Here is an 11634-nt window from a genome sequence, read left to right as displayed (position 1 = left end):
TGAAAACCTCTGAACGTTGCATTACAATTGCTGCCATGTTTTGATGCGATCGTTAAGAAATGTTTAAGAAAAGCATCGCCTGTTCTCGGGAAAAGTTCTTGGGCTAGCTTAAGTGAGCGGTTAGCTTAGCCATTCGTAATTAGCACTTCGTTCATCCCTTTAATGCTACAGGCGCAGCAACAACTGGAGGGAGAGAAAACTGCAGCGGCTGAGAGCGTTTGGAACGCCGTGAGCTGAGCGCATCACAACTCGGTGGCCATTTGAGTGAAAAACATTTAGACGACAGGGCGGCGCGCGGCGCAGAGGCTGAACGGGCGCCGCATACGCGGAGGCCATTAGCCCTCAAAGAAGCCGTAAAGTTTAATTGCATTTATGCCCTTTTTATGTCTATTCAACTGCCGTTTTAGGTATTTAATAAGGGTGTAACGAGATCCTGGGATATTGAAACACCACAATGTTTCTTGTTAAAGTGAAGTATGACTTCGCAGCAGCGACGTGCGGTGAGATTCCTGACTGGTGAGACATTCCTCCAGGGTCAGACGTACAAAATCCAGTACAGAAGTGTATCCTATAATCACAGCTTTTTAGTCACTAGTTGTGTTTTAATTATTTGTAACTATATGTCCTCTGTATTTAATTACAAATATATACAAGCGTTGACAGGGTGATAGTTTTGCACTGTCATACATTCAGAAAAGTGACAATTATCCACTTAAAAAAATCATTAATTTATCTGAATAGATTTGAAGAAGTTCAACTTTAAGTGAACGCTATTGATTTAATGATGTGATATTAAATCAATATTGTTGACGTTAGTGATAAAATATAGACAAATTCAACTTAGTAATTTTCAGCTGATGGTATTTATGCAGAAATAAGTAATTACACAATTACAAATTTTACGAAATCAACATGGTAACACACCAAACTACATTTTTTTGTATGAAGTAATAATTTTGTAAATGTTAATTTGGATTATTTGTTTACATAACCTTCAGAAGTTAGATGACTGACATCATAGGAAACGTCACTCAATATCTGTGATGTCACTACTGAAAACTTTTTTAAAAAGTTAGTCATTCATTTTAACCTGTAATGTTAAAATAATCTTACGTATAACCAGAGGTCAACGTCTAACTTTTAAAAAAGTTTTGTTGGCTCTAGTGGCCTTTATTTGAAAGTATTTTTGACAAGAGATGAGCAGCAAATATCGTCAGGCTGGGAATCGAACCTGTGACCTGTGAGGACTAAGTCCTCCATACGTGGGTTGTGCTTTGCCCCCTGCGCCACCGCAGCACCCACTTCTAACTTAAATTATCCTCATTTTTCAGATATTTCAGCATTTACACCATACAGTAGTTTGAAGAAAATGCAACTTTGCGTTTCCTTCGCATGTGACATTTTCAAAAATTTGGAGCACAATGCTCATATGACCCATCGACCTCACTTTGATACGAATCGGTGAGCATCGCTATGTTGGTCCCTAAAAAGTGAATTTGCTCAGAAACTAAGGAGTGGACCAGTTTTAGTCTGTGACTCAGTCTATTGTGGGCAAAAGGCTCGAACACTGCGTGCTCGCATTCTCTGGGTGGATACCAGGGCGGAGATGTGTTTCAACACACACGCACGACACAGGCGGGGGCCTTTCCTTCATGTTGTCACACCCACGCGCACACACACACAATGGAGACTGCGGTGGAAAGGAAGCTGGGGATTCCTGAGATTCCTGTGAACAAAAAGGTGTGAACTCAGGCAGCCGGGCCGGCTGGGAATCCCACCAGGTCGGCTTGAGGGGCCAGTTTATTAGCTGACCATAGAGTCACCGGTGACACACACACACACACACACAGATGAAAGAGATGATGTCAAGGAATTATAAAGGCAGGAAAGCGTAGAAGACAGAGCAGAGGCCGGATTCCTTAAAGTGCAAGAATTACCATACGCCAATCAATCGTGAGGCTGGGTGTGAAACTGAGAAGATTTGAAGACAGCAAGTGTCCTCTGGTGTGTGTGCGTGTGTGTGTGTGTGAGTTTTTTTTAACCTTTCTCAACCACCTATTGTCTTAGCTGCAGCGGTTTCATTAGATCTATCCAAGTAAACATTGTTGGAGAGATTGTGGGAGTCGCTGTGAGGGGGATACAGAAACACAAGCACTGACATTCTGCAGTAAATTTCCACGCCATTGTTAGGTAACACAGAGAAGCGTCAGGAAATAAATCACATGAAGGCATAATGGATTTCTCTCATGAGTGAGACTGATTGGCTTTAAAAAAACAAAACATTGCTTTGTATTTCCACAGACGAGATGTTAGATGTAAAATTTCAGAGATTGCATACATTTTTTTAAAGGGGTAGCCACATAGAATCATTTTATTTATTTCAACCAATTATGTAAAATGCTGCAAATATCAAATATGACTTCATAGATTTTGAAATTGGGGCTCTGTCTCTTTAAGAAGCTCCTGCTCTTTCTTAAACTCTGCCTTCAAGAAGTCATCGCAACATGGCTCCTCCTTTAAACTTCAACAATATATTTTCACAGTGTTGTTCTGAGAAGCAGCTCCTATAATGAGCTCAGCTGATGTTCAGCTCCACCAGGTGTTTGCTAATTGCTGCTGGCTAGTCTGAAGGAGCTCAGTTGTGGAGTGGCAGGGCCGGGAGGGAACATGGAAGCTTGGAAGTTGCAGCTTCTAGGCGGAGCTTTGTCCTCGAAGGCGGAGCTAGGTCCAACCAGGCGTTCTGCACAACTAATTGGTTGCCATGGGAGATTAAAAGGATTTCTCAAACATGCATGAAAGAATCAAAGCAAAACTCCACGTATGTTTCTGATGAGTGAAAAGCATCATAACATGATGTGAAGCTTTATTTGTAACACTGCCACTTTAAAATGCCAGAGAAAAAAACTAGGACACGTTCTCTGCGTTTGTGTCTCAATCCATCGGATGATTTAGAAACCTTTCATGTCTATTGACAACCAACAATCCGGTTCAGTTAAAACACGATGCTTTAAGTAGGCTGTTTGTTAGAAAAGATAAGCATGGCCCTTTCAGGCTCCGGTTACACGTATGACTTAGTTGCTTTCTCTGCCAAGTCAAAAAGGTTAGAGTGAAAAGATAATAATCGCATGACAACACAGAGACACAAACAGGAGGCTTTGGCATGCGAGCACCTGTCCGGGCCAAACTGAAACTCTCAACCCATGATGGGCAAGAACAGACGTAACAGCGACGTCATTTCATTCACTGAAGTTACACACACGCACGCACGCACGCGCACACACACACACACTCCTTTGAGGAAACACATGCTTGCAGCCAACCAAGGACGGCGGATAGAAATTTGGCAGCTAGACAATAACTTACACTCAGATCTGTGTGCGTGTGTGTGTGTGTGCATGTGCGTGTGTGTGCTGTACTGACTATATTAGGCGAGTGTGTCTGTGCAGCACGGGGAGGCGTGATGTCACGGTCACGCTGCAGAGGCATGACTCCACGTCTTATCTTGAAGCACTCTGCTTGTTCTTCTGCGGCTCGCCGCCGCCCCGCGGTGACGTGTGTGAGGGTGTGTGTGTGTGCGCACGCTGAGAAAACCAGCGACTTTTATGACGCCCAGGGATACCAGCAGCGCCGCTGTCACACGAGTCGGCTCAGGAAAAACACACGCAGCATTAAAAAGCAGAGAGGCGTATCGGCGATGCCTGAATTTTCCATTACTTATGCAACATGTCTGATTAAGTCACACACAAATGCTTCTATTGTGACGCAAGGGTTGGTTATGGGGTTAAGCTATATTAAGCAAGAGCACTAATAGTGACGGTGGAAGCATTAAGGGATTTTTTTTTTATTTGGTTTAGGGTTACGGCTTTATTTGGTCATTATTTCAACAATAAATTATGTCAAGTAATTGCAAAGATCTCAGTGACGTCACGTTTTACATATTTTGGTGCAGATTGTAACATATTATTATTATTATTATTATTATTATTATTTATTATTATCCCTGTTGCCGTTAGTGAAGGAGGAATGTTCGTCCTTTTTCTTAACTAAAGTGAAATAGGGACATTTCACTTTTCAGGATGTGAATATAGTTTAGAAATTTATTTGTTTTGTTTCTTTACGTGAAAACCAATGACAACTGTTTTGTTTTTAGCTGTTAACAGGACTCTAATGCAAATTTAATAAAAAAATATTCATTATTGACATTTTTCTGATCAGGATAATTGAATTTTGTTTTTAAGTTTCACTTAATAAAATCTTCTTTTTTTTAGAATCTACATCTTAGTCATTCATAAAGTTTTTTTCACTTTAGTCACAACTGAGCAGTTTCTCTATTTGGAGTCAATGATTAATGCAAACTGCTGGGTTTCCTTAGATAGAAACACTTTAAACTACTTTGAATAATGAATTGAGCTTCATGCGCTGTTTGAAAACTGGGATCAGCTGGAATGTGTGCAGGGCTGAACTGAAATATTGTTCTGGAAAACGCCTCAAGACGACATTTCTTGTGAATTGGCGCCATGGAGATGAACTGAAATGACTTGAATTATTTCATCCTTCATTATTTCTCGTTTCTGTGTGCTTTGCTGGTCACATAAAAGATTAAAGATCATAATATTTTCCTCTATCAGGAGTCGGGGATCTAGCTTGATTCAAACCTGAAAATACAAACTTCTTGCTTTAGAAGTTGCTATTTCTCACAAACGAATACATAAAACATGCAAAAGGGTGTATGTGGATTCTCTGAATATTTGTAACATTATTAATACCAGTTTTGGATAATAATGGTTGACAGTGATGAGGTTTTACTGGGTCTTCAAATTTTTATTTCTTTTCTGTGGGACAGTGAAGCAACAGTAGAAGAGCAGATTTTTGACTAATAAAACATATAAAAATAAACGTATAAAACTGTTAGGCCTTTGCGATATGCACTTAAAGTTTTGTCACAATAATTTGTGAAACTATTGTGATTATGATGAAAGTGACCATAAAAAAACTATTTCTTCTTTTTTAGGCAAATGTCTGGCTGTGACTGGATGATGCAGCGTTTACAGCCCCACACACACACTTCCCATTTGTAATAATAATTCTTTACGACACCAGTCACATGAAGCAGTGCCATTTGTGTCACCGCGTTGCACACAGTAGCTGCGTTTAATCACACTTTCAAGTGTACTGATATTTACCGATGCCGGAATTGAACAAACATTGGAGAAAAACTGTAAAAATACCCAACAATACGTAAACGTTAATTAGAATTTATTGTGATGACCATAAATCAAAATCTTATCACGATAAGTAATGTATCACGATAAATGATAAACGCCCGACCCTAGATACCGAAACGTTTTCATTTGGAGCTCTACGGAACATATTTAAATGTCAAAGCCCAGAACAATGATACGTTTTTATTTAATAACATAAACACGACAAAATGACTGAAATTGTTATTACGCACATCTGCTTTTAGCAATGTAGCAAAAGCAAAGATAAATAGTAAAATCTTCAAAGCATCATGAGAACAGAGTAGATCGGTTCATAAGTTCTTTAAAGGAACCCAGAGATGCCATCATGCGTACGCCCCCCCCTCCCCTCCTTTCCTCTTCCTCTTCCTTTCAGAGGTGTCAAACAGAGGCTCTCCCTCTCTCTCTCTCTGTCTTTCTCGCCCGCTCTCTCGCTCGCAGCCACACAACGTCGGCTGTGTGAAGGCGGTGACTCCGCTGCTGGCTGGCCCACTCACAGGATATAAACGCTGCGAGCGCTGCCAAGGCGGTGAGGGGTCACACTATGGAGAATGTGTGTGTGTGTGTGTGTGTGTGTGTGTGTTCTGGCTGCTGGCTGTCTGAGTGGTGACACCGGCAGCAGACGCCCTCATCCTGACGCAGCCGTGGAGATGATGCCGGTTGTGAAACATTCCGATCACTTCAGGCCTTTCCTGCTGTCGCCCCTCCAGCATGTCCCACCCGGCGCCCACGGCGCTCCACACCCACTCAGCCCACGCTGAGCTCCGACGTCCACGGGGCGGCGGACCACTCCCTCACCCCCCCCTTCCTGCAGAACCACCTTCCATTATCAGAACCACCAGCTCGGTGGTCAGAAACGCTGGCAAGCGTCTGAGGAAGCTGCTGGAACGGAACCAAAGCAGCTTCAGACGCGTCTCACCAGCCATCTGAGGGAAGACGGTTAGAGAGACACGCAACTCTGGAGGAAAATCAGTCACTCTACTGGAACACAGAGATGGAGAGAAAGACACGGAAAGATAAAACCAGAAAGACTGGAAGAAAGAGGGAAAGGTAGAAAGACAAAACATAGAGACAGAACAACAGACCGAAGGAAAGACGGACAGAAACACGGACATAAAGACAGAAATATAAAGGAAGAAATAAGGAAATAAAGAAAGAAAGAGGGGAAAAACTGACAGACAGAAACCCAAAAACTAAGACAGAAAGACACAAACACAGAAGCAGACAGAAAAACAGAAACAAAGACTGACAGAAAACACAGAGAAGAAAGAAAACATAAGAAAGAAAGAAAGAGGGGAAAAACTGACAGACAGAAACCCAAAAACTAAGACAGAAAGACACAAACACAGAAGCAGACAGAAAAACAGAAACAAAGACTGACAGAAAACACAGAGAAGAAAGAAAACATAAGAAAGAAAGAAATGAATAAAGAAATGTGCAGCTGCAGCCAGCAGACACCTGCTGCATCTGCTTGAGACGTTTTCCACCAAGCTTTTCTTAAAACGCTTTAATAAACCTTACTCAAATACGCCTTTTAAACTGAAAAAGAAGAACGCTGTTTCTAGCTCTATTCAAGCTTAAAGGGCCGGCTGTGCCAGGGTGTGTTGATAAAACCCATCAACAAACTGCTGCAATATTAATAAATAGCTATGTCTGCAATAGATAATTGCTTTGTAAAAAATTATTAATAATGAACATCTTTTCACACTGATCAAAGCCTTTGGGATTTTGCATATATACTACTCGCCGTATTGATCACAGACTACAACTTGACATCAAGTAGAGTCATAAAATAAATACTGCCACCTACAGATGGGAGTTAGCATAACTTAAACCTAATGTTTTTGACTTTTTTTTGCTGAAAATTTCCAGTTTTTTTTTACATTAGCGCAAAATAAAGTAAAATAAAAAAAAAATAATGTAGGAATCTGTCACAAAAAATCAGAGGGACTGAGATGTGAGATGATTAAAACCTGGGATGTAGTTTTGTAATCTAACCCTGCTCCAAACCTCTGCTCCAGAGACATGCACAGAATCCAGATCTAATCTGGCTCTTCTGTTACTTTATCGACTCATTTAACTCAGGAAATGCTGATTTTGCAGTTATTTCTGTAAGCAACTCAGGGGGTAAAAAAGCTAAACTTGATCATGTCTCTCAAAAGGAAACAAACTCTACTTGTGATCGGAGACCTTTGCATATGCATATGCATGTGTGAAATTTGAGCCTGTCATTCACAGGAGGTTAAATATCCATCCAGTGGGAAGCTTTCTCTTTTCTCCTCACAGTAAGAGAGGCTGAGCTGGTCCAGCAGATGAGGCTGGGGCTCAGATCACCATCTGTCCCTGACATCCACACAAATCTGGCTGAGAGGGAGCTGTAAACACTGCAAAAACACAACATCTCACCAAGTATTTTTGGTCTGTTTCTAGGGGAAATATCTTAGGGCACTTGAGACAAGAGAAAACTAACTTACAAGTTACAATGCAGCATGATATAGGAGCTTGTTTTAAGTCAATAATTCCTTGATATTGATGAAAAAGTGCTAGTACTGGCAGATTATTTCATGGGGAAAATGTTAATCTATCAGAGTAACTAATACTTTTCACTAATGTAAAGGAATTGTTGGCTTAAAACAAGCTCCTACATCTTGAAAAGTTACTAGAAACTTCGTTTTAGTTGATTCTGCTAGAAAACTGCAGGTATTAATTATCAGATGTAGATTGGGGAAAAGTTTCACGTTTTGACGGCACTGCCAAGACGCCTTCAGTCAGCTGTAGTTGTCATGTCAGGCCACTGGATGGCGCTGTGATTTTAGCATGTCATCGAACACGCATGCGCTTTTGACCCTTAGCTTCTACCGCGCTAGCTTCCACCTGGCAGTAAACAGTATCCCGTCTCCCAAGAATGACGTGTTAATGTAACACTCATACGTTCCTTGTCGGGATAAGGAATATAACTAAACAGGTTGAGTAGCAGAACACAGCACTGTCCACCATTGCTTTTTTTAATGTTGTTTTTTATTGTTTTTACGTAGAATAAACCCCACAGCCGTGCGTTCTGCGCATGTTCGCTTTCATACCGGCCGAGTACTTCATTTCTCCGCGAGGGGATTGTTACGGAAAAGTATCACTCTGGGACCTGTTTTGTTTTGTTTTTTTTATTTGTTTTTTTTAAGTGATTGCCTCCGGATAATGGCGTCGCGTAAAGAGCGGCTGGACCGCAGCAACAATGTCACACTTTAAGAGGAGAGCGGCTCTCGGTCGGTGGTTTCATCCCGTTACCGGCCCTAGCCTACTGGTCGCGGCTTTGCCCCGGCTAACCCGGCGTGGAGTCCGGGAGAACGAACTCTCCGGACCTGGACTCTCAGCAGTCCTCCTTCTCTCAGCCAGTCTTCAGGATGTGAGCAATCCTCCTCATAATAAAGTTGCTCTAAACGCTGACAGAGACACACACAGAGAGAGAGAGAGAAACCCGCGGTCTCGTCTGGGGGCTCAAACAGCAGGGTTGACTCACAGCCCCGGCCCACTCCTCCCCTCCCACTCAATCGTAGCCTCGTGTGGGAGGCAGCGGAGCCCGGGACCAGAGCCTCCGGCTGGGCACGCACACACTAACGCACACGCAGCCAACACGGGCTCTGGAGCTTTGGCTTTCAGTTCCCCCTCACCCACACAGAAACAAAACACACACACGCATCATACATGCTGCCCACACACGCGCGCGGTGCCCACGGTGATGTTTTTTTATTTTATTTTTTTTTTTAGAGCACCTCTTTAATGATGTCATGTGCCTTCCATCTGAAGGGAGCAGAGGGGAAACGCGTGGGAGTGTGTGGGCTGCTGAATGCTCCTCCCGAATCTGGGTTTTTTCGGTTTTTATTTCAAGGGTTCGCATCGAACTCGCTCGAATCTTTCATGTCGACAGGTAGCGCTGGCTACTGCACACAAAGAGCGTTCAGCGAAGAGATCAGTGGGTCTCCGCTGCAAAAAAAGGAGCGTTTGGGTGGGAGCAGCGGGGCTTTAGAAAGTTTAGTTTCACTAAATTATAGATCTGAGTGTGGTGCGAAGTGGACTCTAACAGAACCGACGAGCTGACCCCGCTTTCTGCTGACTGCATCGGTGCAGATGGCAGAAGATGTGAGAATCTTACCATCGGGACATGGAGGCCGACATCGCCACTCCGCATGCAGCGCCTTTTTTTTAAATTATTATTCATTTAATTTTTTTTATGCTGATGTGCTGGGCGAGGACCAGAAGCTGTGAAACACAGGTGGCAGAGGAGCGACTCAGTCACTTCATATCTAATCACTGACACCTTTAGAAACTGATACCAAGTTAAAAAAAAAAATGTTTTAAAAATCCAACAAGAAATGGATATAGTTGCACAATGTGACACATCTTAGGAAGCCTGCACTGTGAATAAGATTCAGAAGGGCCAGATTGCTCATTAGAATATCTCACATTTGCGTGTGGGCGAGCTTTTAGCAGTCCTTCTCCCTCTAGTCCCCGGTGCTGTTCCAGAAAAACACTGTTCTGTGTCCAATCCCAACCGGGATCCTAACCTCAGTCTGTCTGTTAAAAACAGTAAATCAATGCAGGAACTTCTGCCCAAGTTGCAGCAACCAGAACATGACGAACGGTGCCAGCTTGGAGATGACACACACACACACACACACACACACACACACACTCACACTCACCACACATCACGGAGCAGCATGAAGCCCAGGCTGCTGGAGATTTCTGATTAGAACATCATAATCCTCAGGGATGCAAGTTACACGTCAAGTTTAAATACATTCAAATGCTTTCTGATGATGCTCATGACTGCAGTAGTGACAACATGGACCACCTGATGGGTCCCTGCCAGGTGACGTTCTGATAGAATCGGAGAACAGATTGTCGTCAATCGTCGTTCCTGCATCAGAATTTACCATCCTCTCTTCTAACGTGTGCAAATTTCCTAAAGGAAGCGGTTCAAATCCATTCAATCACGATTAACTGATTATATGGAAGCAATCGTCAACTAATTTAGTAATTGATTAATCAATAGCTGGAGTATACATAGCTTGAAAGAACATCACAGTCAGAGCAGTAATTACGCAAAAAACTCTAGAAAAGACCCCCCAGACATTTTGCAGTTGAGATGAAGAAACGTCTCTGTCTGTAAATCTGTTGTGCTCAGCACTCAAGTGGCATTTTCACCTTCACTTGGTTCAAACTGCGTTAAAAAATATTTCCTCTCAATCACCTTTTACATCCATTAATCTAAAAAAAATGACTCAACAGATTAGCAGTGTTTTTCAGCTCCAGATGCGTCCTTTAGTACAAACGATCAAGCGTTTATTAAAATGCCTTGTTATTGCATTTTTATTTTCTTATTTAAAAAAGGAATTGAATAATGTGTTTATAATTCTGTGTTAAAAAAAAAAGGCTAAGTGGTTCAATAGAAAATCTGCAGAATGTGTCCGGTTTTACGCGATTAATCGATTTAATCATCAGAATAATCGAATAATAAGTACTGAAATACATATGTACTGCAGTAAAACTGTGTACAAATGATGCAGCCATGTCTCACTGGTGATGATGGAGGTGGTTTCCATCAGCTGTATGAAGTCAGCTTTATCTTTGCATCGTTATCAGCTTCATCAGCAGCAGAATGGAAAGAAGAGCAGTCAGGCTTTCAGCGCCAAGCAGACGAACGGTCCGCTCTTTTCAACCGAGGCTCACTGAGGCTTTACAATGTTACCGAGACAAAACCGCTGGGCGTTTTCCATCAAACCATTTCATCATTTTAACGTCGTTTTTTCATAAAGTCCTAGAGAGAGTCATGACGTCATCGTAAAGCGATGCAGAATTCCTCCAGCTGGTTTTGCTGACTGCCACTCAGCTGGCTGAAAGAAAGCTTTGGATCTTTTCAATCACTTACCAGAAAAGAATATGCTTTAATATTTCCATTCATGTACAACATGGGCATTTATGGCAAGCGAAGCAAACGGCCGCCACCCATTTACAGTTAGTCAGCTCCAAGTGAGATGACTGTAACCAGATAATATTTATATTAGAGATGAAAATGAAAACTTAGAATATCTAATATTTAAAGAGCTGCTTATCAATATTCACCTGTAATGAATATAGATTTCGCTGCCCTTTCAACTCCTTGAAAAACAAAAAAAACACAGACCACTGCTTCAGTTAAACTCCCCACAATCCTTTGCTGCATCCACTACCACATGTCACATGACCAAACAAATACCACATGATCAACCACACCAGAAACCAACTGCAACAAGATGAAAGTACATATCAGCTGTTAATATCAACCCAGTTTAATTTATCGGACAGATACTGATATTTTAAAAGATGGCTAATATCGGTCGATACCGATGTTAGAGCC

Source organism: Poecilia formosa, unplaced genomic scaffold (assembly GCF_000485575.1).
Source record: "Poecilia formosa unplaced genomic scaffold, Poecilia_formosa-5.1.2 Scaffold280, whole genome shotgun sequence".
NCBI classification, from domain to species: Eukaryota; Metazoa; Chordata; class Actinopteri; order Cyprinodontiformes; family Poeciliidae; genus Poecilia; species Poecilia formosa.
Note: the sequence above shows the minus strand (reverse complement) of the source record.